The 17468-nt window shown below is 45.0% G+C and overlaps 1 pseudogene; it reads left to right on the top strand.

The window, feature by feature from the left end:
- The first annotated feature begins 12243 nt into the window (after window positions 1-12243).
- On the top strand, window positions 12244-12526 carry LOC122226734 (annotated as a pseudogene).
- The last annotated feature ends 4942 nt before the right edge of the window (window positions 12527-17468 follow it).

Below are 17468 nucleotides of genomic sequence, written 5' to 3'. Positions count from 1 at the left end.
AACGAACAGACAAACAGAAACGGACAGAGCCAGAAACGAACAGACAAACAAAAACGGACAGAGCCGGCTCACTTACCGATCGGTCTCAGGGACGACCCGTTGACTTGGGGTCTGGTGGGTTTGGGGGGATCCCGGACGAGCCCCCAGATGATATGCCCCGATTTGAGAGACCCCCCGAAAACAAACCACCAGAGTCCAGAGTCAAAGCCAAGCGGCAAGGGTCGTTTATTGCACGTTCGAACCCAGTCCTCTGCGCACTCGTTGCCGGTGACGCTAAGAGGCCCCAAGCGAGGATCTTACAGCTTCTTTTATAGATAGGCACAAACAAGTTAGGGATTTTTCGAGGTTACAGAGCTGTTATGGGTTGACACTTAAATTTGAACACTCAGCAGAACTTGATTGGTTCCCGCCTTTATTTCAAACCACTCAGCAGAACTTGATTGGTTCCCGCCTTTAGGTCAGACCACAACCGGGCACGCCCTGGCTGGTTTCGGGAATTGCGGGGGAGGGGGAGGGGGGGGAGGGGGAGGTCTTTTCTTTGCAGTTGTGAGTACACCTGGTAATTTTTCTCTTAGTCTCTCAGAGCCCCACAGAAGAGGGTAGGAAGGGCAGAGACTGGGTGCATGCTACACGGACTGGCGGGAGGGAGCCGGGCGGTGGAAGGGCAGCCCGTGCAGCAAGGCAGAGCCCCAAGTCTGGCTTGCAAAAGCAGAGGAGCTGGACTGCATGAGTTCTGACAGCCACCAGCGGGACTTAAGGTCTGGAATGTTAAAGGTGAGCAGCTCTGCTCTCAGAGATCAGGGAGGGTGAGAGGACACAGGGAGGGAGAGTTTTTCAGCACTGGAAGACAGAGCTCAGCTTGGAGGGGGAACAAAGGAGCTGGCAAGCGCTATCTCCCTCTCCCATCCCCCAGCCGAAATCCCAAAGGGAACCAGTTCCTGTCACAGAACTTGCTTGCACCACGCAAACACCCAACGCTGTGCTTCTGTGGATCCATCCCTCCGGTGGGTCTGCCTCCCTCCTGGCATTTGTTTGGTTTTTTACTTAAATAAACTTTAAATTTATTCAGGTCGTGATCTCATGGTTTATGAGTTTCAGTCCTGCATCAAGATCTGCATGGACAATTAAGAGCCTGCTCGGGATTCTCTCTCTCCCTCTCTCTGCCCCTTCCCCCCTCTCAAAATAAATGAATAAAATAAAAAAATAAAATAAAAATAAATTTTATATATTTTCTTTTATCTACAATAGGTTTTGAGTGAATAAATTTATAAGTTAGGTAAGTTTACAAATGACAGTTTTGCCATGTAACTTATATTGACTTCAAACTTCAATGATTTCTGAAGTACCTAATATTTTTTATGCATTATGGAATATTTTCATAACTTCTCTCCAATTGGAAATTGCTTCTGTAACAAATGACTCTTTTCCATAACTGTATTTCTGTTGCTAGAATTAATTTGTACTGGAGAGGAAAGTAACACTGCTTTGCTGGACATCTCTGGGATTAAGTAACCGGTCAAGAGCAAAGAGAGTGAAGCCAGTCTAAGATATATAAGCTCAGGTCCATCTGTTCATACTGACATTTTCCTGGGAGCTCAGGTAAGATGAAGACTTACTCTGGGATGACTCTCCACTGATCCTTGAGAGCATGGAACCCATGGACATCAGGCAGTACTTCTTCAGAGTCTATGATCCAAATGCACATTTTGGAACCCATCTCACTGCCTTGTTTATTTTATCACTATAAAGCACTTATATTCCACACTACCAGTTTGACCCCCATTTTACTGATAAGGAAACTGAGGCACAAAGAAGTTAGGCAATCTGCTGGAAGTCAGTTGCAGAAGCTCACAGAGACTTCTTTCATGTTTGCCCCAGATCCCACTCAGCTCTTGGCCCCATCTTTCATCTCTTTCATCTCTACTCTTGCCCACCTTCACCTCCCTGTGCCATTATCTGAAACTGGCTCAACCACTACCAACATCAGTTGCAGATCCCTGATGTTCTCATAAGTATGATTCCATCCCATAGACTCCTTCACATGGTTTAAGAACATTCAGTGACTGAAAACATTCAGTGACTGAAAGAACATTCAGTCAGCAAAATTCAAACTTTTTCTCTAACACTTATTTTCTCATCGAATATAATCCTTAAGAAGTCTTTCCAAGGGATCTGAACAAAGGACTGGGAACAAAGGACAAAGCACTTGTGTTTATGTGAGGGAATCCTGAAGAAGTGGGGACTGGACATTTCCAAGAAGCTGCCCCTTTTCTGAGGGGTTCTGGTACTATATTGCCTCCCTGCTCCTTTCCCAGAGTCCTAAATTAGATTTCAGTCCCCTTGCACTCTGACTGCTACTGAAACCCCATGAATATCCCCATGATTACTTCAGATGCTGCTTCCTGGCCCCATGCCTGTAGCTAGAACAGGATATCCCCTGCTAGATCCCTGATTCTATTCTAGGCACAGGGTAAGGGGGAAGCTCTTCCAAGGTCAAGAGAGCATCTTCAGTCCTGAGGCCAAAATATCTGATGAGACTCAAGTGCTATGTGGACATGATGGAAATACAGGAAATAGAAGCATAGCAGAGCACATGAGAAGGGTAGGAGTACTCATAGGAACTCCAGCACCTAGCCAAAACCCTTGGCTTCTCTGGATCTATCTTTCTGGTCTTCAACTTCTCATTGAATGTGTTCTCAGACATGATCCTTGTCTCTCAGATCTTTTAGTTTAATTTAGCAAAGGTTAATTAAACATGTTCATATGATCAGTCCATCATTGCTTAGGAATTCAAAGGTGATAGATAACACATGTCCCCTGCCCCTAAGTTGTTCCTAGTTCTGTGGATTTTTGAAAACCATCTTATAGCACACATACACAACCTGTGCATGGGTTTGAGGACTGAACAGCTCTGAGTCACTTTCCAGTGAGGTTGTTGGGACACTGGAAATAGCCTTGGTGATGTCATCCATGGTGTCTTCACTCTGTTACAGAAGCATTTGTAGCAGAATAACAGAGGGGTTAGTATGTGGGGGTGTATATGTGGAGGATGTGTAAGGGGTATATGTGCTCAGAAAGGGAAATTAAAAATCTCTAGTACATCATGTCCAGGGATACTCACAGTTGTACCACAAGCTGGGAACCACTAAGAACACTGTGCTGTTAATACAGTGGACACATCGTCCATGGATTTTGACATCAGTGGTTTATAATTATATATATTTTTTGTGCCCACCCACCACTTCTAGATAATTAGAGATCTTGTGACAATAGAAATATGGGTGCTTTCTACTGGCTCTGTTATACATGGGATCAAATATGTTCTTGGTGAGTAGGGCAATGAAACAAAAGAAGGAATGAAAGAAAGAAAGAAAGAAAGAAAGAAAGAAAGAAAGAAAGAAAGAAAGAAAAAGAAAAGAAAGAGAAAGGAAAAAGAAGATGACAGAGGAAGTGGTGCCTGGGTGGCTCAGTCTGTTAAGCATCTGACTTTGGCTTATGATCTCACGGTTTGTGGGTCTGAGCTCTGCGTCAGGCTCTGTCCTGACAGCTCAGAACCTAGAGCCTGCTTCAAATTATGTGTGTGTTTCTCTCTCTGCTCTTTGCCTAGTTGTGCTCTATGTCTCTGTCTCTAAAAAATAAATAAACATTAAAAATTTTTTTTAAAGATGGCAGAGATGAAGGGGGAAGGGGGAGAGGAAAAAGAAAATAATCAGAGTACATTTCAGAAGTTTCCCTCTAGTCTCTCTTGCCTAGAAAGTCGCCAGATTCCAGGCTCATCTCTCCAAACATCCTGGGCATATATCTACCTCAGAATCCTACTGTGACCTCAAGCTCAAAATTCTGTAAAATGAGCTCTTCACCTTCCTTCTTGATCTCATTCATGATAATTCTGTTACCCCAACCATCAGACTGGGCACGGATGGCATCATTCCTGATTAACTCACATTCTTCACCTTTCACAGGCAGTGAGTCACTAAGTTTTACATATACCTTCTACAAAGTCTCTCTTAATATATTCTGCTCTCTCAGGCCCACTGCCACCAACTGATCTTCCTTTCTCCTGCCCTCTTTCAAATGGGTTAAAGGAGAGGGTATGACTAGATATTTCCTAAGAAAGGACAGACACACTGAGACCTGGAGCCCCCAAATTTCTAATCCAATGATTGGTTCTATGGGGATCCCCAGGCTCCAGTGGGCCCCAGCCTCAGTAAAGGATGGGCCCTGATGAATCTTTCCCTCATCCACAGGCACTGGAAAGGCCACTTGGGAGCTCCCATGCAGCCACCTTGGGAGGGATGAGTGAGGAGGTAGGAGAATGCCAGGAATGGCTCTCCCCCTCCCTGCTTGTGTAAGAGCACCCACCTGCACCTCTGAGAGCCACACTACACCTCAGAGCTCAGATCTCCCAGGAAAGGTGCCCTTGTCACAAGATCTTCCTCTGATCTGACTTCACAGGAAGGAGGTCTTATCTTAAACCAGGGAAGCCTCTCTGTGGCAGGACTCACAAGCCTAAGAAGAAGAGGTGGGAATGAAGGAGCAAGACAAAAGGGGAAAGAATGGGCATTAGAGTGAAGTTCAAACAGAAAGGCACCAGCCTTGGAATGAAACCCTTGAAACATCCCAGACACTCTTAAACATCTAATGGCTGAGTTTCTGCAAGGAGCTGGGAGTCTAACCGAGACTGTATAGATCTATGGAGATTTATTTATATATATACACACATTCACACCTATCTGTATTTGCCTAGAGAAGGGATCTTCTGGGGCGCCTGGGTGGCTCAGTCGGTTAAGCGTCTGACTTCAGCTCAGGTCATGATCTCATGGTTTGTGAGTTTGAGTCCCATGTCAGGCTCTGTGCTGACAGCTCAGAGCCTGGAGCCTGCTTCAGATTCTGTGTCTCCTTCTCTCTCTGCCCCTCCCCAACTTGTGCTCTGTCTCTCTATGTCTCTCAAAAAATAAATAAATGTAAAAAAAAATTAAAAAAAAAAAAAGAAGGAACCTTCTTAAAGAAGGTACCCTGGGTAGATTTTTCTTTCATATTCTTGTTTATTTTATCCATATGTTAACCACATAATGTGGTTAAACTTCATAAGAAAAACAAAAAGCTTGATTATTATCTGATGCATCTGAATTAGTCCTGCTGAGATATGCTGCCAGTGAAACTGCTGGCTGTACTGAACACCTCCAAGTGCTCCCAAATGCCCTTCAAACACCTTATCTGTAGCATCTTCCTGCCATGGCTCCAGCTCTGGGTGTGGCATCTGCTTGAGTGGACCTAGGCCCTGCAATCCTACCATAGCCACCAGAACTCCTATTTCCATGGCAGTGCAGTGGTCAGTAGCTGAGGACTCTGGCTGCTGCCACGGGTCCGGGGACTATTGCTAATCTGGGACCTGACGACTTAGAGGAACAGCATTAGATGAACCCAAAGTCAAGAGGCAAGTGACTTGCCTTGCCTGAAGCTTTCCCCCACCCATCCTCTTCAACTTTTCAGGGCTGAGCAGATTGCATTGCTCATGGGGAAGACATCTGTTTATCGCCAAAAGTCTCACCTACTCTGATCTTCCAAAATATATCATTTTCTCTGTACCTTAGAACTGCTCAATCCCTGCTTCCCAGACCCCATTCAGAGGCTACATATGAATATGTGAAATTACAAAACTTCTTTTTCTGGGTATGCCTTGCCTCTTAGGTTCTTACATCTCCACTCACCGTATTCAAGGGTACTTGCCACACCTTCACCACTGCAGAAATGGCTCTGCCATTTACTAAGTATGGAAGCCAGTTCAAGACGAGAAAAACATGAAAATCTGACTCTACTTCATTCATTAGTGGCCTCTAGGAATTGAGAAGGTAGGGGGAAGGGGAACATTTGGGAACACAAAGCTTTCATTGATATGTGTAGCATTTCCCAACCTTCTTGATAAAAACACATGTGTGCCTGCACTCATGTGCACACCACACACACATACACACACACACACACACACACACACACACACATTGATTTCACAGCACCAATTCTTGGGAGACATGGTCCTGGTTAAGCAATGTATCCTTCATCTTTTGATGTGGAGGAGGACCCCAGAAATGCTTGATACAAAAGTGAAGGGTCTGAGCTCAGTGCTACACAAACATGAAACATTTTTACTTTTTCTCAAATGCTGCCTTCTCCTGTGCTAAAATGAATCATCCTTTCCAATCACTGGGAGGCTCATTCCATGCCATTCCATTCACTTGTAAGTATACATTAAACAAAACAAAACAAAACAAAACAGAGAGCCCAGCCCAGTCCAATTTAACACAATTTTAAACTTTAAGATCCTCCCCTCCAGGTCTGCATAGGTTTTTCTCTTCCCATATAAATTATGTAAAGGCAGACAAAGGGTTGAGAGTAGGGAGAGGGTGAAATATGCCCTGTTAACTGGTCGTGCCACCAAACAACACCTCATAGGAGGCATGTGACCTGCTGGGATCTCCCAACAGCATGATGGCATGGGTTCTGTGTTGATCTGTTGCAGGCATCCCTTTGTCCTTAGACAACCCTCCTGAGCAGAGCACAGCTCAATCCTGGCTGCCACCCCCTATGTCCACCTGCCCCATCAAACAGTAAATATATAGGCTGGCCTCAGCTGCCAGTTGTCTCTAAACTGTCCAATCCTTTCATCCCAGCACCATAGGAACAGGCAACAGATACAACATGATAGCCTAAAGGATTAAGATGTTCATCTCTTTCTTGCAGACATCTCAAACCACAGTGAGTGGTCCTTTTGGAGCCTCTTTGTGCGGCTGTATGTGGAGAGCATCCTCCTCCCATACCCCATAGGGAGGAGAAGAAAAATGCCACAGACCTTTCTCCCAAGATGATGAGCTTCTATGTGACAGTTTTCCCTTATTCCTAGTCTCCCCTTTATATATGTTAGAATGTTGGGGGGGGAGGGCAGTGAGGGTGGCAGGGCCAGTCCTACCACTGCACTGTGAGTCCTGTGGGGCTCTGCCTATACTGGTGTCTGTGGAAGGAGAGGCATTGTGGTTCCTGTTGTTTTCAGCTTTGGGGATCTAACCAAGATCTTCATAAAATAGTATGTGTGCCTTCAAAACCCTGTTAGAGCTTGTCAGAATGAATCAGCAGCATATTCAGTAGGAAAGGGCCAGTCCTTATCTACCAAAGGGGCTAATTAGGACCCAGAGAGGAACCCAGGGAAAAGCATGCACAAATTGGAAGTCAAGACAGCATTTCGAGGCTCCCTCATTCCATCTTCTCTATAAATGATTTAACTGCATTTCACAGGACACAGTCAGTCTTGGTGATGGGGTAGACTTGAACTAGGAAGGGATTAATTGATTGACTAAAGAAAAAATGTTTCACATATGATAGTATGTGCAGTCCTTGGTTGGTTGATCAGTTTGTCATTGACCCATTTGGTCAAGGTGCACTTCCTGGAATTAAATCTATAATGGCTTGCTCTTTACCTGTAATTCAATATTCCTTTTAATAAAGACAACTTGGTGTCTGGAAGGAGCATAAAAAGTCTGCAACGCTGCCCTGCATTTTCCTATTACCCCATGTGGCAGAACCAGATGATGAAATTTTCCAAAGTTTCAATCAGCTAACCCAGGTTCAACCCACAGGATTCCAGAGTGTTAGGATGACTAGGGATGGATGCTCCACTACATGATTTGCACCTGAGTTGCCTTCATGCTGGAGTTGAGGAGTCACTCTTCTGTCAGCCCAGGACATCTGCCTCTCTGTGTCTGACCATCTGCTTCTCTGAGCTCTAAAGTGGGGATTATGACTCCTCTGCACCAGAATGAAGAGATTTAAGGCAACTGTAATAAAAGCATTAATGTAGGGAGCCAATGGCAGGATTTAGAAAGCAACTCAGAAATCCATGTGGTTGCACTTGGGTGGTTCCGTCGGTTAAGTGTCAGACTCTTGGTTTCCGTTCTGGTCATGATCTCATGGTCCATGAGATAAAGCCCCAGGTGGGACTCTGTGCTGACAGCAAGGGGCCTGCTTGGGATTCTCTCTCTTCTCTCTGCCCCTCTCCCCCACTCACTCTTTCACTGTCTCGTACTATAAATAAATAAACATTTTTAAAAAGAAAGAAATCCATTGCATTTCACCAAAGAAGACATCCAGAAGGCTAACAAACACATGAAACTATTCTCAACATCACTCATCATCAGGGAAATACAAATCAAAACTATGATAAGATATCATCTTACACCTGTCAGAATGGGTAAAATTAACAAGTCAGGAAACAACAGATGTTGGCGAGGATATGGAGAAAGGGGAAGCCTCTTGAGCTGTTGGTGAGAATGCAAACTGGTACAGCCACTCTGGAGAACAGTATAGGGGTTCTTCAAAAAGTTAAAAATAGAACTACTCTATGACCCAGCAATTGCACTACTAGGTATTTATCCAAAGGCTACAAAAATGCTGATTCAAAGGGACATATGCACCCTGATGTTTATACCAACAATAGCCAAATTATGGAAAGAGCCCAGAAGTCCACTGACTGATGAATAGGTAAAGAATGTGGAAATATATATATATATATATATATATATATATATATATATACACACACACACACACACACATATATATATATACACACATATATGTATATATGTATACATATATACAAATATATATATGCAAAGAAGTATTACTCAGTCATCAAAAATGATGAAACCTTGGGGCACCTGGGTGGCTCAGTCAGTTGAGAATCCAACTTCAGCTCAGGTCATAATGTCACGGTTCATGAGTTTGAGCCCCACATCAAGTTAGCGGCTGTCAGCACAGAGCCTGATTTGGATCCTCTGTCCCTTCTCTCTGCCCCTGCCCTGTTTGTGCTCTCTCTCTCTCTCTCTCTCTCTCAAAAATAAATAAACATTAAAAATACTGAAATCTTTCCATTTTCACTGACATGGATTGAACTAGAGGGTATTATGCTAAGTGAAGTAAGTCAGTCAGAGAAAAAAAATACCATATGATTTCACTCATATGTGGAATTTAAGAAACAAAGCAAATGAACATAGGGGAAGGGAAGGAAAAATAAAATAACATAAAAACATAGAGGGAGGCAAACCATAAGATACTTTTAACTATCAAGAACAAATTGAGGGTTCATGGAGGGGAGTTGGGTCGGGGCGGGGAGGCTAAATGGGTCTTGGACATTAAGGAGGGTACTTGTGATGAGCACTGAGTGTTACATGTATGTGATGAATCACTAAATTCTACTCCTGAAACCAATACTTGCTATATGTCAACTAACTTGAATTTATACTTGATCTTAGCCAAAGAAGTGATCAACTAACTTGAATTTAAATAAAATCTTGGAAGAAAAGAAAAGAAAAAAAAATCCATTGCATTTCATAAGAACTCCACCTAGTGTCTCTAAGATGTTTTAGCTCTTGACCAATTCCTGTGATTTGTATCACACCATGATTCTTGCCTGTCAAGGACACAAGATCACCTAAGTTTGCACCGAAAATGCTTGTTCCTAAAAACCACAGGTGATGAAAAAAAGTCAATGTCAACTCCTGGAGTTCTCTGAGCTCTAGATTAAGTTGGCCCCTTTTCCCCACAAAAGAGCTGAATTTTCCCTTTAGGAACATTCATCACTGTTGTGTTTGATGCCTGTCCTATTGGTTAGTTACCAAGCTCTCTGAGGGCAGAGGCTGTATCTCTCTCTTTCACTGGTGGATCTTTGATGCTGAGTGTAGTGACTGGCCTACAGCTGATGCCCAACAAGTGGTTTTTCAATAAAGAAGCATGGGGATGAATGAGTGAGAAAGAATTCCAGAACAGAAAGCAGGTGATGGCTCAGGCCAAATCTCAGTCTTGTGTAATGGAAGACAGGGAAACAGATAAGAACTGGGCTGGCAGAAGGCCCAGGGTTCCCTGATGGTACCCTTTCCCTCAGGCTGCCCTCCTCCCTCTGCCATATTCTCATGCCCAGCTCCACTGGGAAAGTGAGGGTGGTGGTGCAAATAGAGCTAAGTTTCCTTCCACTCCCTCCTCTCCTGAGCCACATCACTTAGTCTGGCATTCCACAAGGGCTTATTTTCATCCTTTGTAATTGTCTCTTTTCATGATAGTATCTCCATGGGAGGATGGAATGAGTGGGTGTGAGCTCTTAATAATATAAAGGTAGTGTTGCTTCCAACCTAGCTCTGAGGGTAAATCAGAACCTAGTACCCTGGGGACCCCATTCCGCAGGCAGGAGTGTGTTCCTCAAAACATGGTTGCTTGCCCCAGCCTCTCACCAGCTCCCCATCTGAATCCCAATTCCCTGTTTTCAATTCCATAGAATATTTAAATGAACTCATAGTATGGCAATTGTTCAAAGGAGAGCAAGAGGCAAACGGGAAGAAGGAACTAACATCCTCTTAGTTGTATTTTGTGCCAAAGGAGAAGTATGTTATTCTACGGTCTTCCATTTACTCTGACCAAAATAATGTTATGTTTAAGATCACAGTATAATTTAAGTTCATGATTATTAGAAACTTAACACCATCTTAATTGTGATGATTTTCTTTGAAAATGTCTAGTATAATAAAAAGTTCTTTTTGATTCATGACAGTGGTTTTCCTTGGGAAGCTATAACATATTTTATTATATTATTACAGAAAGATTCAATATGAATTTATCACAAATATTAATTTAATTTAAACCAAATGGAAAATAAAATTCAGTTTACATGAATTCACCATATACAAACCTCAAGGATTACCAAAGCTATTCATTAAGTAAAATGCATACAGCTCCATCGACCTCATCATTATCAACTAATTTAACAAAATCTTCATCGATTATCAATATAACACGTAGAATTAGATTCAGCCTCATACATCCCACAGATAGCTGCAAACAAATGTCCTTTGTGTTTTCCATTAGCCCCACAGATGAAGGTCACATTTTTACATCATCTTGCTCCTGCAAGGAGACCTACCCCGCACTGCTTCTCTTTCACTCTCCCCCACCCCCACGTCCCCACCCCTCACTGCATTCCAGATACCACAGGTTCTCTTAAGGTCTCTGTGTCAAAAGCCATGGTCCCAGCCCCATTCTTCCACTTCTTACCAACTCGCTCCCCAAGATCCAGTAAGTTCAGCTTAATTAACACCCCTAAAACTTCACCCTCTGAGGGTGCTGCTCTACAGAGCAGTGGGGGATTGACCCCCAAAGTGGCCCTGGGCATGATGCCTTTGCACACACCTGTGCTATGTCAGTGAGAACATAAGCTCTACATAATTGTCCAGTGGTCCATTCTGTCCTTCTGAGACACTGAGCTAGCCAAGGGCAGCTCTGTTTGTCTCCATATTACCAGTGCCCACAAGGATGTATCCTGAGGGCAGGCTATGTGAGCCGAATGTATAAATAAAAGCAGAATGGCAGCTAGTGGGACTGAGCCAGGGGTAACTGGACTGTTACCGAGATTTCCTGCTTCCTTTTTGTCATTCCTCAAAATCCGTGGAAAATGTGGAAAGCTTAGTCCTGGGTTGAGAAGAAGGACACATACACTTGTGCCGCTGGTCATAACGCTCAGCATACGAGGGCTCAAGTCCTGGGCTCCTTGGTCCACAACTGCCTGAGGCGGAGCCTTCTTCTGTTTCCACAGAATCAGTAAGTGTCCAGCTGGGGGCAGCCTGAGCTGATGGGGTTGAGCAGATGTGTCTGTGCTTCAGCAAAGAGAGGGGAGCCGGAAGACAGGATAGAGGTGGACAAAGAGACCCACGGCGGGCAGCTGATGGGAACCGGGCTCATGAGGAGGAAGCGTCCACAAACCCTGAGAGGGGCTCTGTGACTCATTTGACCTCAGGGCCTCTCCTTCCTTGTTTTTCCAGACGCTTCCTCCCCGCCTGCTCACCCCTGGGTGGTTTACATCCTCAGGTGCAGAGACGAGGGGCAGTGTTGCAGTGCGCACCGAATGCCCACAGGGGGGCGTGTTCACTGCGTCTGCGGGACAGGCCCGCTTTGGGGGCGTCGTGGGGGAGAGAGGACGTGCAGGTTGGGGAGACTCCTGCACAGAGCAGGGGGCAGGACAGCATACCCCCAACCCCCGGCGCTACTCCAGAGAGTTTCCGGTGCCCGCCTGCTCTCGGCTTGGGGAACAGTGGACCAGAGAAGAAGGATCCACAGATGAACGAGGAAACAAGGCCCGAAGCCTCTGCACTGACACACACTTGGTTTGGGTTGTGGTTTGCTCAGGCTCCCTGCCCTCCCGCCGCAATGTCCTGCGGGCAGAGCCAGCAGCAGTGCTGGCCCCCTCCCAAGTGCCCCCCGAAAAGCCCAGCACAGTGCTCGCCCCCAGCCCCCCCCCCCCCCCCCCCACTGTGCTCCAGTCTCCGAGGGCGTCTGTGGCCGCAGCTCCGGAGGTGGCTGCTGCCTGGGTCACCGCAGGCGCCACGGATCCCGCAGATGCCAGCGCCACAGCTCCAACTCCTGTGACGGTGGCGGTGGGCTGCAGTCCGGGGGTTCCTGGTGTGGCCATGGCTCTGGGGGCGGCTGCTGACCCTGGTCATGAGATTAAGTAAAAGCATTTGGGGGGAAAAAATTCCAAAATGACTGAAAGCCACCTGAGGGGGTGCATCTTCTTCCTGTCCCCTCTCTCTGGCAGAGATACTCCTTAGATTTCAGAGTATTCCCCCAGAGGGTGTATCTCCAGACCTCCAGAGGGAGGTCTCCAGGAGGTCAAAGCTTCCCCTCTCCTTTATGTCCCTGTGAAAAAACAAAGCTTCTCATTAGCATTGCAACCTTTGTCTAACATGTCCAAGTCTTTGCCCCAACAGGCCTTCTCCTGTCTCAGGAACAGAAACATAGCCATTCATACCCACCTCCCCAGCTCACAAGAACCTTTGGGGGTTTGTGCATTACATAGAAGGGGGTTAGGCAGAGGTATTGGTGAAGACAGATTGGTGAAAGCCTGGAGTTTTCCTGTGTGAAATGAGGTGAGATCTAATGTGATGTTGGGAGGCCCAGGGTCTGCTTACCGAGTTCCTATAAGAACATGGTTCTGAGCTCCCTGACTGAATGACGGGGTGAGAGGGACAGGGAATCAGAAGTGGGCAAAGAAGAATAAGACCAAAATGGATGGTGGAGGAGAGCATTAAGCCACCCATCAAATGAAGACCAAGAAAGGAGAGGTTGCAGTGTATAAAAAGTGAAGAATTTGAAATGGGGGACAGGGGAAAAGACTGCCAAGGGAGGGGTTCTAAGGGTGTGGGCCTGGCAGATGCACGATGGAGAGCCTGGGTCGATGGGGAGGAGCACTGTGAAGAAGAGGAGGAAGTGGGGGCAGCAAAGATGTCCCATGACTGCAGGGTCCTGCTCGTATCAGGGTCAAAACACACGAGGCCTACTTCCATCATGATTCCTGATGTTTTACCTGACTCAGTTTCCAAAGACTCCCTTTGAATGGAGGAAAACCTACTTCTTCACCCTCCTCTGGTCCTGTGGTCCCCATCACATGCAGCATAGGGCTGTTCTCTGGGCAGCAGAAGAGAAGGGAAAAACCCAGGTTGTCTGGGAAGGGGAAGGTGGGTAGTGGAGTGGTACAAATGCAGCCCACAGTCAGATAGTGTTCAAGTGGAGAATCTTTATGATTCCACAAGGCCAGAGACAGTGGCATAAGTTGAGATAACACAGACCTCTGGAGAGCAAAAGGAATGAGCTTCATGGGCCAGTTCAGACCCTTAAGGGTGCCATCGTGAAAGCTCAACCCCAGATGTGGCAGAGAGGAAGAGGAAGAGAAGCTCCAGACTGGGACAGGCATGTGCTTCCTTGTTTCCTCCAACTCTGATGCTCTGTGGTCCTCATGACACAGGAGAATAGCCCCTCCCCCTGCAGGGCCACAGCAGCAACTGTGACCTCCAGAATGCTCTTATGGTGCTGTCAGTAGCATTTGTGGGTCTCATAGTGGCTCAGGGAGCAGCTTCCCCTAGAACTGGAATCACAACAGAAAGAGAGGTAGAGCCAGACTTCTAAAGGATATTTGAGGTTAGGCAGTTGGGACAGGCTGACACTGCTATTGATTTATCCTGACAGGACTTCTCAGTCCAGTAATACTGGAGGAAATAAAGAATAAAGTAATCCATTACCTCACGTTGATACAAGAGTATAAATGTAAAAATTACTATAAACCCTGTCCTGTTGCCCCTTTACCACTATTGCAGATCCTGACCCTATGACCCTCAGCCCACAGTTTAGGTCATCTACAGGCAGCAGGGAAATAGAAAGGGTGTCAGGCAGAAATGACCTGGCTCAATATGATTACTGATCAATCCCAAAATTTTCTTTCTTACTTCTTTGATTTAGGCAGGAAAAAAGGTGCTGAGACATGGAGAGTGGTGACAGTGATAAGTTATAATCTGAGTAGCAGATCTTTAGGTCCAGGCCTTCAACATTTCCTCATTAGATGGCCAGATGTTTTTCTGATAGCAGGGAAGTCCCTCCATGGCCCAAAAATATCTGGCCCTGACCCTCAGGACTTTTGAAGGCTAGTTTTTCATTCATTCATTCATTCATTCATTCAAACATGAATTGAGTGCACACTTCAGAAATGTATACAACAGTTCCCACTCTTGAGAATCTTACAGTGCAGCAGGCATAGTGCAGAGTGATGAGTAACAAAGTTATTATGAGCTAGAATGATACCTGCTATAATGTAAGTGTGTAGGAATTCCAGAGGACTTATGTCATAGCCTTTGGTATCAATTTCCTGTTGCCCTGACAGGAGTGAGGTGTCCAGACATTGTAACTAGTCTCACTTGTGGGTGGTGGGTGAGGTCTTTGGCCTTCAAAATGGCTTTTGAATAGGAGGCAGAAGCTGAGATGTCCTGTGGTGGTCCCGTTAAGGTTGTTTAAAAGAACACAGGGGACCCAAGAGCCAGGAATGCCTGGGCAGGAAGTTTCTTGGAAGAAGGAGGAAATAAAGCTGCCATCTGAGGGAAGTTGAATCTGAAAGGGGAGGAAACTAAGATAATGGGAGGCAGGACAATGTGCTAACTAAGAACATAGACATTGGAGTCAAAAATCCCATCCTTCCTCTTCTCTTTTAAATAGGAAGATAAAGCTAGAAACGTCTAAGAAAAAAAAAAACAAAGCTAAAACCACAACCATTACAGGCAAAATGAACCAGAGATGTTGGAATTAAAAGCAGAGCCAGAGATTAGCAGTCTACACTTGGCAATGTGGCAAGACTCGCAAATCTAACTATGTTGTTTGTGCTATTGATCAAAGAGTCATGGGAGTGGTCAGAGATAGGGATGCTCATGTCCTATTGGCCAGAAAGCTTTGGGGGAAAAGGAAGATGAGATTTGAATAACAATTGGTGGAAATAATAATGATGTGATTGGTAATAGAAGTGGCTGATATCATTTTACTAGTGTTTCTGGTAGATATATATTAGTTTTGTAATATTTTCTCACTGTACTTTATTTTAGTTTCCTAGGATGAAATAATAATTTAACGTGACATAGGTAAAAACCTTTGATATCTTTGACAGGACGTTATCATTGCAATAATGATTCTAGGTACATCAGAGCTACAGGACCAGCCATCCTCTTCAAAGCTTGAATATATTACAACCATGGCCAAAGCTGAGTCCTTTAAAAACACTGTGGGAACACAAGTTTACACTGGGGCTCCAGTAATAAGTAATGTGAACTGGAGAGAGGACGAGGATAGTGTTCAATACCCCCATATGATAGTTTTTTTAACTTTTCCCAAAATTCTTTGGCATGTATCTCATTGAGAGATGGGGACTGTATTCTCCCCTTTTGAATCTAAGCAGGCTTGTGATTGCTTTAACCTACCAAATATGGTAGAAATGATGCCATGTGACTTCTGCATGACAAAAGGTCATGCAGATCTCATCTGGTGCTCTTGGGAGGCTCTCCCTGGGAGGTGTCCCTGGGGAACACCAGGTATCTTGTAAGAAGTCTCAGGACAACCCTATAATGTCAGAGAGGCCATGTATAGGTGCCAGCTGTAGATCCCCCAGCTGACAGCCAGAATCAATAGCCAGCCATCTGAGTGAGCCTTCTTGGGTGTCCAGCCCAGTCAAACCTTCAGGTGACCACAGTTCCAGTCGACATCTAACTATAAATACTTGAAAGACTCAAAAGAGAATTGCCCAGCTGACCCCTTCCTGAATTCTTGATCCACAAAACTGTTAGAAAACTGCAGTAGTTGTTTCACACCACTAAAGTTTGAGGTGGTTTGTGATGCAACAATAGTAAGCAGGGCCCCCACTAACCTTTTTCCATTAATGACTTGTCTTTCTCCCTCTAGTATTGTTGGCTCTGCTGAGGGGCCCATTGTCACTAGATGCCCTTGTTAACTCCCACACAATTCAACATCTTCATGCCTCAGATTTTGCCAAGGCTGAGTTTATCCCACCTATGCTGGTGCCCAGCACACACCAGATGAGAACCCAGCTTGTCCATTTCGTCAACTGTAATAAAATGCTAGCAACAGAAATTGGTTTCTCATAGTTCTGGAGGCTGGGAAGTGCAAGGCCAAGGCACCAACAGACTGTCTGGTGGGCACCCACTTTCTAGATGGCCATTTTTTTCTGCAACCTCACATGGATGAAGATATGGGGTCTCTTTTATAAGGGCACTAATCCCATGGGACTTCATCACCTCCCAAATGCTCCACCACCTAACACCATCACTCTGGGGGTTAGGACTTCAAAATATGAATTTAGGGGATGCCGGAGTTCAGCTCCAGCAGGTCCAGAGTTCCCGAAGGATGAACAGCATCAGTGAAAAAGTGAAAATAAAACAAAACTAAAATAAAAAACTAAAATAAAAACTACAATAAAAAGCTAAAATAAAAGCAAAAAATAAAAATGGACACAGACAACAGCAGTGTGTTGAACTGGCTGATTTATTCCAGTAAACGTGGCATTATATATGCTAGTGATTTCCTTGTAGCATAAGTCATCTATGTTTTTCTAACATTACCTAATTTTGAAAATGTTCCTATGTATAAACAACCTTTAAGAAATAACATGGTGATTTTCCCCTAACTTTCCTGCATACCCTTTGATTATAGATCAATTTCTTACATTATTCCATTATGCATCTGCGTTTATCTATAATCTACAAAGCATTTGCTTTGCTGTTCTTGTGAAAGGCCCTCCATTTCCTAACACCTCAAGTGGAACAGTTACAGAGACATGACCTCCTAACCACATGAGGCCAGAAGAACAATGTGTTTGCCTTGGTCCAAGGTGCCAGAAAGGGGCTGAAAAAGCCTTAGAAACTCATGCCTCATACATTCTCAGAGAGACAAGGCACCTAGGAACTAATGAACCATTCTGTACCTTAACCAACTAGGTTCAGTCATCATCTGGAATGCCTCCGGGGGCCAGGTGGGCCTAGGGGTTGAAGTCACCTGTGCCCAGAGATACACTCCTTAGTTGCCGGAGTGGGGCTTTCAAATCCATA

The sequence above is a fragment of the Panthera leo genome, chromosome C1, assembly GCF_018350215.1.
Source record: "Panthera leo isolate Ple1 chromosome C1, P.leo_Ple1_pat1.1, whole genome shotgun sequence".
NCBI classification, from domain to species: domain Eukaryota; kingdom Metazoa; phylum Chordata; class Mammalia; order Carnivora; family Felidae; genus Panthera; species Panthera leo.
The sequence above is the reverse complement of the archived record's forward strand: the minus strand, read 5'-3'. Positions and strand labels throughout refer to the sequence as shown.